The 15,334-nt window shown below is 41.3% G+C and overlaps 1 protein-coding gene across 4 annotated transcripts in view; it reads left to right on the forward strand.

Annotated features, from left to right (window-relative positions):
- The window catches only part of CCDC27 (coiled-coil domain containing 27), a 63,066-nt gene that overhangs the window by 30,732 nt on the left and 17,000 nt on the right, over nucleotides 1-15,334 (forward strand). The window contains exon 1 of one of the 4 annotated variants that reach the window (XM_075189983.1): nucleotides 8,881-9,153. The exons of 2 other annotated variants lie outside the window; for them this stretch is intronic. The gene's annotated coding sequence lies outside the window, so the exon portion shown is untranslated. Of the gene's footprint in view, nucleotides 1-8,880; nucleotides 9,154-15,334 lie in introns of those variants that run through there. One more of the 4 variants, XM_075189981.1, reaches the window with a different exon arrangement.

Genomic DNA, 15,334 nt, shown 5'->3' on the forward strand with positions numbered 1-15,334 from the left:
GGAGCGCGACGGAGGAGGAGACCAGGGAGGGAGCCGGATCGCCAGCTGCCCGCAAGGTAAGTATTGTCTTCTTTTTTTTTTTTACACAATTTATTTTTTTCGCTGCCTCTGTCGGGCCCTCTCTGCAGGAATAGGACCTTCGATACGCTGCGGGCTGCACACCGCCGGACCAGGATCCATCTCCCTTTTTTAGGAAGCGCGGCTTTCCCTTTGTTTTTTGTATATTATGACGGGCCCATATATATAATCACTTTTTTTTTTTTTTATATATATATATATATAGGGGCCCCGGTGCACTGTTTTGCCCGGGGGCCCATAATGTTGTTAAGATGGCCCTGCTGAGATTACGGACATCATACATCTATTCCTGTGCATTGACATCCATTTATATAGGTATGTACAGGGCTTGCTGCACCACGATGTGGTGATTGTGGTGGAACTAATGGGAATAGCCGGCTGGCATTCTACTCTGAATGGGCATCTGCCACGCACCCGATTCTGTGGCCAAACGCAAACATAATAATTGGTTAATTTTAGGAGAATAGTTATAATTAAGGGGCCAAAAATGATAGCAGACACAACTTTAATGGTTATTGCTTTATGTAATTAGGTTCATGCATTTCTACATTGTGTAAATATATTTTCCAAGAGAGAACATTGCTCGTTTCTTCCAGTAACTCCTCCCACAGCGCTTTGATTACTCTCTGAAATTGGTTTCCTGTTTGAACAGGGATTTATTTCAAAGTTGTTGATTTTTCTTCCACTTTTCACATATTGCGGATTGCCCGTTTTTAAACATTAGTGTTCTTGTATCTTTTGTGATAATTCCCCTTTGGGAAGTTGGTAAATATATATAAGTGTACTGTGTGCCAAATAAGGTTACATATTCATAAGAGAGGCATTTCTCCATGTACCTATTAGGGGGGTATTCAATTGTTAGTGAGATCCCCGGAAAATGAGCGCTCGAAAAATATTAACGTTAATACGGTAATTTACTCGCTGGATTTCAGGGAGCTGCGAGATGTAATTCAGCGAGTAATTACCGTATTAACGGTAATATTTTACGAGTGCTCGTTTTTCGGCGGTCATGCCGAACAATTGAATACGCCCCTCAGACTCCACTTAGGGTTCATGTTTATTCCCGGCCCGTCTGATTCCTTCCCCTTAGTGCCAATTTCCTATAATGTACTCATCCATTAAACTGATTTAAAGGTCTGATCACCTCCGTGTGGATAATGTAGGGTAACCAGATGTGAGACTCTGGTTTGCTTTCTACCTAAATAAATGGATTACTTAATAAAAACTAAATATTCATAATGACAATAACAATAACCTAATAGATGGGTGATGTAAAAGGAAAAGACACACATGCCAGTTAGTACAAGATATTTAATTGTCGGGTATTTTGGTCTTCTTGGGCGTTAAAATTTTGCATGTAATTTAAATGGAAGTCCGGTCACCCTGCAAGAGAGCAAATACATTGACTTAGACATAGCAGAACAAGGTGGGAGATTGGTTATATATCACAGTGTTTTATGTGCTGCGGGAACTTTGCTCAGTGTATATTCTTAGTGAAGCTAAACAAGACTTCTGACATGTTCTCCGAGCTATCTGACCACTGGGGCAATGTTCTTCTGTAGTCTGTGGAAAAGTTTAAATAATTATTTAATTGTGCCCTATTCTTTCCATTATTCTCACCGTAGCTCCTCCAGTTTTGGGTGCCCTAATGGGCGTTTTGATTTTCGCTCCTGCTTCACTGCCTGGATTTTTGATAATTTCTGGTTTTCCTCTTTTTCTCGCTGGACGCTGGCATGGAAAAATAAGACAGAGGACAATTAGATGACCTGCAACCAAACATCAATACTCTGCAGTGGCGCACGCAGGATTGTCAGAGGGGGGGGCTCCGTTTCGGCAGCACTGTACTATACAGCAGCCGTGGCGCTGTCAAAGAAGCGTCCGCGGCGGGGCTGTATACAATACAGCACCGCCGCGGACGCTTCTTTGACAGCGCCGCGGTTGCTGTATAGTACAGTGCAGCTATGGTGGGCACTTAGTTAGCTGAGGGGGAAGGGGGTTCTGGAGACCCAGAAAACCCCTCCTGCATGTGCTACTGCTCTGTCACACCTGCTGTCATCTGGCTTAGAAAAGATCCTATTGTCCATACCTTAAAAACCTTGCAATATCAGCCCGGAGATTTTTAGCATCTTGGGAGAATTGCTTGTGCTGTTGCTTTATTTTCATGTCTTGAAGTTTCACCTCTTTTATAATTTTCTCCCGCTCCCTCATTATATAGGCTCTGTCAATGTGGTCATAGTCATGTTTGACTTGAAGAGCTTCCTGGAATATTAGAGGTAGTATCAGTTCTTTAGACACACACATGACAGTATTCTAAACTCACAACTACTAAATGCGTCATGCTGGATAAAAGAACCCTGTACTGAGACTACCAGATGCATCTGGCATTTTAAAGCATATTATAAAAGTATTGAGTGGGCTGTGTGTGTTGCAATGTTTGTCAGAGGGTTGTTGTCTTGTGTAAGCAGTGTAGAGGATGGTAATAGGGTATTCTAGGGAAATTAAGATGGTGGTTGAGGAATATCATAACCTTGTCTGAAGAGGTGGGTTTTCAGTGAACGCTTGAAGGTTTGAAGACTAGAGGAAAGCCTTACTGTGCATGGGAGGGAATTCCACAAAGTGGGTGCAGCCCGGAAAAAATCCTGTAACCGAGAATGGGAGGATGTGATGAGAGTGGAGGAGAGACGTAGATCTTGTGCAAAACGGAGGTGTCGAGTAGGGAGATATTTTGAAATAAGTGAGGAGATGTATGTTGGTGCAATTTTGTTGATGGCCTTGTATGTTAGTAGAAGACAGAGTGGCTCAGCAGAGGAATAACGGTTAGTAAGGAAAATCAATCTAGCCGCTGCGTGCAAAATAGATTGTAGGGGTTCAAGTCTGACTTTGGGAAGACCAGTAAGGAGGGAATTGCAATAGTCGATGCGGGAGATGATGAGTGCATGAATTAATGTTTTTGCCGTGTCTTGTGTCAGATATGTGTGTATTCTGGAAATGTTCTTTAGGTGTATGTAACATGATTTAGATATAGAGTTGATGTGGGGAATAAACAACAGTTGTGAATCAAGGATTACACCTAGGCAACGAGCTTGCGGGTGGGATTTATGGTCATGTTATCAACAGAAATAGAAATGTCAGGCAGGAAGCTTCTGTTTTTGGGTGGGAATATTATTAATTCAGTTTTTGAAAGATTGAGTTTGAGTTGGCGAGAAGACATCCAAGATGAAATGGCAGAAAGACAGTCAGTAACGCGAGACAACACAGATGGTGACAGATCAGGAGAGGATAGATAAATTTGTGTATCATACGCATAGAGATGATACTGAAATCCAAAGGGGCTTATTAGTTTTCCAAGAGAAGTGGTGTAGATAGAGAATAGCAGAGGACCTAGGACTGAGCCATGTGGTCTCCAACTGATAAAGGAAACGGAGCAGAGGTGGATCCAGAGAAATTAACACTGAAAGAGCGATTAGATAGGTAGGATGAGAACCAGGATAGGACAGTGCCTTCAAGACCTAGGGATTGTAGCGTTTGTATGAGGAGAGAGTGGTCAACAGTGTCAAATGCAGCAGAGAGATCCAGGAGAATTAGAAGAGAGTAATGGTTGTTATTTTTTGCTGTGATCAAATCATTGACAACCTTGGTCCATGTAACTTACATGTGCAGAAGTCTGTTTTCCTGCATAGGAGTAGCTAATGTGTATGTTGTCTTTTGGGAGTAACTTAAAGACCTTCCTACCTCTTCTTATTGCTTTACTAAAACATCTATTAGGAATGTGTAATGACCACTTGTCCCTTAGTGTATAATATAATGCTACAGTATAATCATTTTTTCACCTCATTATCACAGGGACTCGGTGTCAAGTCTTTCTGCAATCATTTGAGAATAGATTCTTACCATGATGGTCGCCTTTTCCTTTCTCATGTATGCCAACCAATTATCCTCATTTTCAAATGGGGGCACCTTGGCGGACACTCTCTCCCTGGGCACCCTGCATATGGGGTAAATAGGTTTTATGTTATATACAGTCATACATAGAATTCAAATGACTATACGGTCAGTGAGTACAGCAATAACTAGCACAGGACGTGTAATGTTACAGGCTCAGCACTGATTGTTACCTCTTCCTGCTAAAGCCATATCTTCCAACATTGCATAATATAAAAACTGTCTCGGGCTCATGCCACTTTAATGTGATTGTGACCACACCCCTATTCTGCACGGCCACACCCCTACTCTGCAAGGCCACACCCCTACTCTGGAAGGCCACACCCTTTCTGCATGCCAGGGATCCTTACTCTCCCAGGAAAAGTGTTATTTGTGGGTTGTGGTTTAGTGAGTAAACAGTAAGAGACCATTTATTACAGTGTAAAAGCGCTGCACACACAAGCTGGTATTAGACTCAGATAATAATCAGACTCTTCCCTCACTGTGTGCAGTCAGCATAAAAACATACATCTAGAATAAACAAATAATTGTAAACAGAAGACAGATATAAATATAAAAGCTTCTCATTCCTTTTGTAACCCCCCTCCAAGAGTGATGAGATCGTGTTATACATTTTTTATGACACTTTTGCATTCTGTGGGTTTGTAATAAACCACAGCAAAAATGCCCACACTGACCCCCAGCCCCCATCATTTGACTTCACTGTCCTGGCCCTACCCCCAATTATTTACAAATGTGCACTTTTTTTTTGTATCCACTATCATACGGCACTTACATGAGATCCGGAATCATGTTCCGTGTTATAGGGCCAGGCTTGTAGTTTCGCAGCGGGGCCAGCATCATGAGCTGCCCCTCCACACCCATGTCGGGTAGCCTGATTTTTGGGAGTTTCTGATGGGAAAGGAGATAAGCTGCACTTTAATACATTCATCTGGAAAGCAGCAAAATATAAATTATTACTTGTACCTATTCATTCTGATAGAAACCACAATGGGCCGTAATAATAAATCAAAGCATATCCGTGTGAGCTCTCCCTGGGAGGGTTACAGCATTGCATGTAGGGTAAGTATTATATATACTAAGGGAGACTGTTATATGTAGATACTAATTCTACTCCTCCCACCTGGCAGAACAGTGAGTGTATCATGTCCCTATCACAATGTCAGACCTTTGTATAAATTACATACTTGCCTACTCCTGGAAACTTGTTTCCGGGAGAGGGGGCGTGACTAGAGGGCGGGAGGGGGCGGGGTGGGGCCCAATTGCGTTATTTTGGAACCGCCCCCTGTGAAAACTTCATTGACTGAGAGTGCATCCAACTGCTAGATGTGTGAGAACAGCCGCACCATAGCTCCACTCATCTGCAAAACATCCGGCTTTTTCCTCATCCAGCCCTAGGACAATGGGGCGGGACCAAAATGACGCGATTGGCCTTGCCCCGCCCCCTCCCGCCCTCCAAAATGGCGTGATTCACAGAGAATCGTGTCAAATTACTCGATTCTCTGTGAATTCCGGGATGCGGGAGAAATTGCAGGAGCCCGGGAGACTGACCCGAATTTCGGGAGTCTCCCGGACTCTCCGGGAGAGTTGGCATGTATGATAAATTACTATTATCTGGTGTTGCTGTACTTGGCAGAATTAGATGGCTACATTTTAGTGTGAATAATTGGGTGAAAGATAATATGGGAAGAATGATGGAAAAGTTTAATGTCCTTATTATTTATCCATATAAGGCCCATGAAATAAAACAAGTGTATATTCCAAATCTAATGTATTCTCGTACCACCAAAAGAAAGCCCTATTTGTTTTGAACCCATAGAACGGTTACTTGTGTAGACTAAGGGATAAAACATGTATAAAACTGGCTGATCAGTAAAATGTAAGAATTGGTCATGAATGGGTGAACACTCGGGATAAGAAGGTAGAAGTACTAAGAGTAAATTACCTACTGATCAGAGCATGGAATAAATAGGTTAAAGGAGCAAGATACGTAACCTGTAAGGCGGAGGTAACATTATGTAGAACACATTAAGGGGCGCCGAAAATATCGCGCTCCGCGCACTATTACCGTAACACCGTAGTGTTTTTCTCGCTGGATCTCAGCTCGCAGCTCCCTGAGCCGCGAGCTGAAATCAGCTAACTATTACCATTATAACGGTAGTCGTTTTAACGGGGCGGGGAATCCGGACAATTGAATATGCCCCTAAGTGGAGGAGTAACATCACTTACCACAAATTGTGACATGTCAACTTCAGGGTGTTAAATTTGACTGCTATCTCTCACTTCTCGCTAAAAAATATCTCTGACAACTATAATCTGCTTCCTCTCACTATCAGATACAACTCAGTCTAACAAGGATTAACCAGTGATGAGCAGGTGATGCCTCTGTGATGTCTTAGCCTATTGTGATGTCATCAACCCAGGAGAGTGAGAGGCTGATGTTATAACATGGTGCAGTTATCACACATGTGGTTTAAAACATAGACACATAGTAACCAGTAACACATGAGGGTAGTTGTCTGACAGTATTTTTAACTCTTATTTATAAATAAATAAAAAGAGTTAAAAATAAATTTCTAAAAACCACTCAAAACATATAAAATCCACAACATTCCCTTCTTAACTTCACCACGTCATGCATTATATATGGCTCTTATGCTTTATGGGGTTCACGTTAAGTTTAACACACAAACCGCGTTGTTGGAGTGTAATACACTTTCTTACATCTGAGCAAGCGCAGAAATCACGCGTTTCGCAACTAATATTTTGTGCCCTTGCGCAGAAGTAAAAATGCATATTATAGGCCAACAACGCAATATGTGATCAACGTGACATAAACCTCTCTGTGTACACCAGTGCAAGAACGTGTAAATGATGGTCACCCCAAAACACCTACAAAATGTGTCTTCCCTGCCTTACCTACCCCATTTTTAAATTACCTACTGCTCAGAGCATGGAATAAATAGGTTAATGAAAGGAGCAAGATACGTAACCTGTAAGCCAAACGTAACATTATGTAGAACATATTAAGTAGAGAAATAACACCACTTACCACTACTTTTGACATGTTCACCTCCGGTGTGTAACAATAATCTGCAATTTTTTGCCGCTGGATTAAAGTATTTCCAACAACTATAATCTGCTTCCTCTCAGCACCAGATACAACTCAATCTGCCAAAGATTAGCCAGTGATGAGCATGTGATGCCTCTGTGATGTCATAGCCAATTGTGATGTCATCAACTCAGGAGATTGAGAGGCTGATGTTATAACATGGTGTAATTACCACACATGTGGTTTAACACATAACCACTAATATATGAAGCTTGGTCAGTTTAGTGATAGTTTGACTAGTGGAATTAAATGTTTGATTGGTGGCTGAAGGTCCCAGTACATTTATGGTCATTACATGATGCTTTAAGCACTAATACAAATGGGTGCTTTTCCTGTTCCTGTGCCCCAAAAGACTAAATTGGTGGTTCCACTAAAAAGTAAGTCTCACTTGGGCTAATTTAAACACAGAAATAATTGTTCACCTGGAGGAACAGAACTTTTTTTTATTCAAACAGTTAATGAACCATCAAATTATACAATATACTGCCAAAATAACCCCCGTAGAGGGTAAATGCCTAGGAAAAATCAGGTCTGTTGTAGAGAATCATGTTATGTCTGGTAGCCAGATCCATGTAAACTGAATGTAAAGTATCTGGCGTCTCAGGGCCTGATTCATTAAGGATCTTAACTTGAGAAACTTCTTATTTCAGTCTCCTGGACAAAACCATGTTACAATGCAAGGGGTGCAAATTAGTTTTCTGTTTTGCACATCAGTTAAATACTGACTGTTTTTTCATGTAGCACACAAATATGAACTTTAAATTTCAGTGTACAAATAAGCTATCCAGAAGAGGAGTCAGGGGAAGCCGGGTCAGAACCAAAACAGGAGCAGGAACAATACAAATAATGCTGGAGAACAGGAGACCCGTTACTCTGGCACCCTAATGGTGCCAGAGCAGGTTTTAAATAGAGGCAGCCGAGCTGTGATAGGAGGAGGAGAGAGGCGGTCAGGCACGCTGACCGCCTAAGCAACAAAGCGTCCCGTTGGCTAGCAACGGGACGAATCAGACAGCGGAAGGACGGCCGGGGACGCTGCGTGCCAGTTGCATGTTTGTATATTTACAATATACACATTACACAGCTGATATTAACATTAACATTCCAGTATTTAGGTAAAAATGTGTAGCAAAAAAAACATTTTTTTATTATTATTATTATTATTGCAGTACTGTGTTAGCCAGAAAAATCTATGTGATGTTAAATACTTTTGTGTCAAAAAAGACAAAAGTATTATAGGAGTGATACCTTTATTGGCAAACCCCAAAAAATTGATTATATTTGCTAGCTGTCAGAGCACAGAGGCCCCTTCATCAGGCAAGTAGATAGCAGAGGATTTTGTGCTAATTAGCTCAGCTTGACTTTGAAAACCAACAACCACCCTTACATGATTTTCATAGTAAATGACTCGTGCAGTAAAGCAATAATGCAACAAACATATTACTATTGTAAAGACAAAAATAAAAAAAATATGTAAAAAACAAAAAACAAAAACATAACAAACCTGACAACACCCCAAAAGAAAACAATAAAAGTGTGTGATTTTTTAATAACAAAATCCATATAGTTCCTTTGGTTTTTTGAAATATTAAGGGGAAAATGACAGGATGTCAGCTTTTTAGTTATTACAGAGGAGATTTAAGGATATTTATTTTTCCTTTATTGACTTGGTATTAAGACTGTGCTGTGTTTCTGTGTCATTCACAAACAAGACAGTATGTCCCAGAAGCCTCAGCGCTTCATGTTTGGTTCTACCAGGCAAACAATCGGTCGCCTAGCAACAGATCTCCACAGACCAATCCCTGCTTCACCCTGACATTCCACAGTGAAAGACTGAAACCAGCTTTATTGTGGAGATGACAGGCCAGCAACACGTGGTAATTACACTGCCCTGACTGATCTGCCAGGACTCCTGCTCAATCACATCCACCTCTCTCCAAAGCTTGTATTAGACCTATGTGAAAGCCTCATAAGACAAATTCTCTACCCCCTGTGCAGCTGCCTGATGTCTGCAACAAGATAAGGTGAGGACAGATGGAATTGTGCTATTATTTCTCACTATATGCTGTGCTCATTTCAGCAGTATCCCATAACTATTATATATATATATATATATATATATATATATATATATATATATATATTTATATTTACTTAGCCTATATGATTTGCATTTCTAGCTTTTAGTAAATATAGCGCAGTTTAATAAAAATGCATTTTATATACCTGTATATTTAATATGCCTGATATACAGTAAATATGTTCAATTTCAACGGTTGCAATATATTGGGGTCATTTTGAAAATGCACTTAGCAGTATAGCTGTGATTTTTATCTGTGCTTAAAAGTATGTTGATCTTACCAATGCTATGGTATGCTTTTGTGGTTACAAATTGTTATGTGTATGATAACAAAACAAACAGTTTTTGTTTTGCAACGTTAACATGCATGTACAATTGATTTGGTTTAAAGTGTGCACCTGACCACAGGGTAGGCAGACAAATTGGGCTGAAGGAAGGTTCACTTTAGTGCCTCATTCATATCACTAATTCCTAGTGAATTAATAGTCTTCATTCTAATGAATATTACTGTGTTTAAGCGACAGGTACATTGTAAATGTTACAGATACTGGATTTTACATGTGTACTTATGAATGGGTGCTATAGCTTATAGCACCCATTCATATAGGTGGTTAGGTGTGTAGTAATAGCATCATATAGTATGGTATGTTTTGATACCTCACCCTATTGATTTCAGTATGGCTTTTTGCTATGTGTGTGAACTTTTACAGAGATGCTATAAGCTTTAGGATCACATGCGACACAGATACACTAGCCTTGCATTGAATAGCATGAATTTGTCTTTTTAATATTTGAGAACTGAAAGCCTTACAGCTTACATTGTGATATGCTGTGTGGACTACTGTTAGGTGCACGCAGCTCTCCCTTTTCAAGCAGAGTCGTGTAAAGCGGGGGCAGGGTCCAGCCACCTCAATTATACACTGCCAGGCTTGGAGGGGGGTTTCCAGGCACTAGTTACCCCCCTCGGTTTGCCTATGCTGGGGGTGGCGGGATCCAAGAGTGTGCCCCCGAAATTTGTGAGTCTCCTGTACATTTCGGGACAGTAGACAAGTGTAGCTTCTCCCTTCCTCATTACGGCAAGATAATACATCCCCAAAATCTCCTGGTCAGGAGTTACCAGGTATAATAATGACATTTGCTTGCACTTGTATGTCTCCCGACATTTGGCCAAATAGGGACATTATGAGTGGTATTTTGCAGCATTCTCAACTAAATTCATATGTAAAATTTCCTATACCCTAACAGAACTTGACATGTTTACCATGTAGAGAAGCGCAAAAGCAGTTTCTTTTTCTTTCGTGACATCATGCATTTATTTTTATGCCTGTTTTATGGGCAAGTGAATAGGTTTGTAGTTCAAGAGATAAATCGCGCTCCTTATGATGGGAAATTCTGGCTGGTCATGGATAAATTTGGGAGTTCAATGTCAATGTTTTGGCTAATCGCAATAATGCGCCTGATTCTTCACACAACTGCAAGAATGGGATTTTGTTTGGAAGATTAAATATTTCAGCATACTTACCAACCTTTCTCGCTTTCTCTTCGGGAGGGCAGAGGGGGTGGGGCGCAGTGAATTGTCATTTTAGATTGCCCTTAGATTGTACGCTCCTCTGAGCAGGGCCATCTCTCCTCCTGTTTCCACCACTTCTAACTCTGCTCTCCAGCTACTTAGCCCTCCTCCTCGAGGGTCCTCCACCCCACGTCCACTCTCGCTCCCTCCTCCCCCCTGGGGGTCTCCCTGTCTTCCGCGCCCTCCTTGGGCCCCGTCGTTTGCGGATCCTCCCTCCCCCTTCCCCGCCCTCTCTAGCTGTGCATTGAGCTTACTGAGTTGCTGTGTTTACTGTACTGTGCTGTCTCCCATTGTATTGTAATTTTGTTTGTCTCTGTACGGCGCTGCGGATGCCTTGTGGCGCCTTATAAATAAATATTAATAATAATAATTTTAGTGTTTTCTGAAATACAGCAGACTTTAATGACTGAGGTATTATTTTTTTGACTTTGTGACTTTATGACGGAATTTAGGACATAAATAAAGCAAAACTGTACAGTATTTTAGGAGACAATGGAAAAGTTTAAATTAAATAGAAGGCGATGTCTGAAATCAGTTAGTGGAATGGACATTTAATGACATTTCCTCTCTTTCCGCATTTTCAATCTGACCTGCGTTGCGCAAATGTAGGTGCAGATTGCTTTTCTGGGTGAAGCTCCTGTGCACGTCTACACTTTTGTTAATGACTTTTCCAGTATAAAATAATGTTACTCTCTCTTCCTCATCACCTCTATTCTTTATACTGAAATTCAGTACAACGCGTTCGTTAGGCTATCAATGGGCTTGTTGTTGCGTTGCAGGAACTGTTCAAGTGCTGTATAACATTTCTGTGGCTGCAGTGCTTTGGTGGTGTTTGTTGTGCACATTAATCAGGACTTTTAGTTTCAGTTCAGTAATGTTATGTTATGCGTTACCGTCTGCTAACAACAAGATCTCCATATCACGCTCAGGTTGGCACTGGTTCAACTCCAATGATATGTTTGTTATTAGCTTCCATGGCAGTTTACTGACCTTATCTAAATTCTCAGTTCATTGCGACCAGTGATGTGAGGCTGCTTTTTAGCTTTTTTTGTTCTCTTTCCAATATTTGGTTGGCCTATTTTGTTAGAAGGGCCTGGAGTTGCTGCTCAGAACCATCCATTTGTGCTGTGGTTCTGTTACTTAAATTTCCCATATATAGAGATATTCGACACCTCCGTTCTGTACAAGATCTGTGTCTCTCTTCCACTCTCATCATTTCCGGTTACAGGAGTTTTTCGGGCTGCACCCACTTTGTGTAATTCCCTCCCTCGCACAATAAGACTTTCCTCTAGTCTTCTAACCTTCAAGCGTTCTCTGAAAACCCACCTCTTCAGGCAAGCTTATAATATTCCTCTACCACCATCTTAATCTCCCTAGGTTACCCTATTACCACCCTCTACACAGCTAACACAAGACAACAACCCTCTGACCAACATTGCTGTGTGACTGTTCATACAGCCCACTAAGTACTTTTACCTTTGCATTCTAGCTGGTCAAATGTGCAATATGATGTAGCAAATGCCCTTGTATATCAAACTCCCATTGTCCCAAAGATTGTAAGCTTGCGAGTAGGGTCCTCTTACCTCTCTGTATGTATTACCCAGTTTTATTAATGTTTGTTCACAATTGTAAAGCGCTACAGAATTTGCTGGCAATATATATCAAAAATGATGATTATGATATTCAATGACCAATTTTGGGTCAAATATCAGGCTGCCTATGTTTGCGGTCTACCGTTGTAACACTTGGTGGGCAAAGATCCGATTGTCCTGATCTACCCCACGTATATACTGCAGTAGAGACCTCATTGTGATAAAGTTACATGATTGTCATTATTGTGAGATTCCTGTTATGTTAGGACTTGGATAGAAGCTCCAAACATCTATTTATTGGTGTGTAACTTTTTATGGGTGTTCATATTTTATTGATGTTAAAATGTAACTTTCTATCTTCTTGGTAGATTTAATAACAAATAATAATAATAATAATAATAATAATAATAATAATAATAAAAAATGAAAGTGAAAATATTTCTGTTTATAGTCCTGTAAAACAAACATTTATGTTGATTTGTGTAAGAGATGAGAGGGATACAAGTTGAACCTGGGCACACCCTATCTCTGATTGTATGTAGAGAAATCAACCAGGCTCAGAGTATTGTCAGATTAGTCCACAGAACCATGAGGTGCGAGCACAAATTTGCAGAGATTTCTGTGCCATAATCACAGTATCGCCCTGCGTGAGGTTCTTACTGGATTTTGCACTTGAATTTATATATCCATATATTACATTGTTTTCCCAAGCTCTGCATTTGAGAGCAGTTTTGATTATCGCTCAACTGGTTGATAACCCCATAATTGAATAAACAATATTGCTCTGGAGCTTACAGGACCTCGTGAATGTCTGAGTTACCCTCTATGTATCTTTAAATGATAATCCAAAAACAGTGTGCGACCATTGCATTGTTTTGGTGTTTTTTCAGGGCACCTCTAAAATCGAGTTCATGCGCCACAATATAGTACCCCCCCCCCCCACCCTCTCCCTTCTCTCTTCCCACCTTTCCCCCCCCCCTTCCCCACCTCTGGTTATGGGGTTTCACCCTTATCTCCCCACTGCCACAGTCCATCAGGGCATCTGCTTTCTTTGGTGACCACCCTCTTCTCTTGCTAACCCTCCATTTCATGGTCCTTCGTGATACGGCCCTCTCCTTAGCTCCTACCTCTCAAACAGCTCCTTTTCTGTCTCTAAATCTGACCCCACTTCCCCCCCATCTTCTCTTACCTATCGGAGTCCTGCCAGGAGATCTGTTCTTGGCCCCCTGCTCTTCTCCCTCTACATCTCCTCCCTTGGTTATCTCATCAGCTCCTTTGACCTCCAATATCCCCTGCACGCTGATGACACCCAAATGTATCTCTCCTCCCCTGACCTCTTTCTCCTCTGTCATGTCTCCAGTTGTATTTCTGCCATCTCATCCTGGATGTCCCAGCACTTTTAGGAAACTCTGTGAAATCATTGTCCCTACCCCCCTTCACACAAGTTACAAGAACAGCCGTCATACTTGATAATTAGGCTTCCCCATGATTTTCATGATATTTTATCCCAGGTTATACGATGTTGGTGTTCTACAACAATTGATAAATACAAATGTTTAAGAATTAATTTAATTGGATTATGAATAATGTAGAAAAATCTAGTACAGATCTGAGATCTCTCCTCCAGAAAACCCGTTACATAGAAAATTCCGAAAACCAGAAAGAACAAGTAAACGTAAGTGATAGCTGCTGTTCAGTGAGAATATCACCCATGCAAAAATGATCACCTGGTGTCTCCTATAGCCACCGTGAGGAGCTCTGCTAAGCAATTTATTCAGGAGAGGAATGCTGGGGGAACTTTGGAAAATGACTTGTGTAATTTTTAAATGTCATTTATTTTATTTTAGGCATGGTACTCCAATTTATTTTCAACTTGCGCATATATCTGTATATGCATTTTTACTTATTGTTGATTTGCATCTCCTTACACCCAGGGAGGGGGAATAGTGTCGGGCAGAGGCTAGCAATCAGAGGCCAAGTACAGTAAGGGTACGTTCATTTAATTGCCACACAATTAGACGTGGACGCACCCTCCGATACGCCTTTTAAGAGATGTACCTCTTGTGGGTGCTGGAGAGCTGGTGCAAGAAGCCCATTGATGTTGACTATCAGCAGCACCAGCTGACCGCTTCTGATTGGCTGATTGTGCATTGACCACTCCAGGCACTTAAATATTACCGTGGCGGATATATTATATGAAGTCACCATTGTCTCTTTGCATTACTTAATTAACATTTCCATTTGCATTACTGCAGGAAAAACAAATCCCATTTGATTTTTAAAGACGAAAGCAACAAATGTTTGTATTTTATTTATTTTTTATTCAATTGACTAGAATTTAATTTGTATTTTGTGTTTGTATTTAATTGCATCTTATATTGAAAATGCAACTTGCACATTTATTAGTAACAGTCAAGACAACATTCTCTCTGGTATGTGTGACACTTCAATACATTATTATATTGTGTAGAAGCAGGGTAATGTCTGTACCACACTTACCAACTTTTGGAAGTTGTCTTCCGGGAGCCTGCCGGGGGAGGTGGGCGCGATGGGGGGGGGGGGGAGCTCCAAAATTTGCGTCATTTTGACCCCACCCTGTGACGTAATGATGCAAACGCAGCATTTTACAGCAGGGGGCGGGGCAAACACTGCGATTCCCGGTAAATCGCGGCGTTTTGGACCTAATTCTGCCCACTTCACTAGGAAGTGGGCAGATGCGGGAGATTGCCGTACTCTCCCAGGAGTCCGTGAGACTCTCGCGAAATGCGGGAGTCTCCCGGACATTCCGGGAGAGTTGGCAAGTATGGTCTGTATGTCTGGCATCCACCTGCCACTGGTTTGCACGGAAATTCAGAGGGTGTTAATAGGGGAGGAGTCATGAGGTGACTCTGTGCATATGAAGCACTAAACACTCCCCCCGAGGGAATTGCTATGCCTGTTACCATGCCCCTTTCTTGTGCGCA

Source organism: Mixophyes fleayi, chromosome 11 (assembly GCF_038048845.1).
Source record: "Mixophyes fleayi isolate aMixFle1 chromosome 11, aMixFle1.hap1, whole genome shotgun sequence".
Classification (NCBI taxonomy): domain Eukaryota; kingdom Metazoa; phylum Chordata; class Amphibia; order Anura; family Limnodynastidae; genus Mixophyes; species Mixophyes fleayi.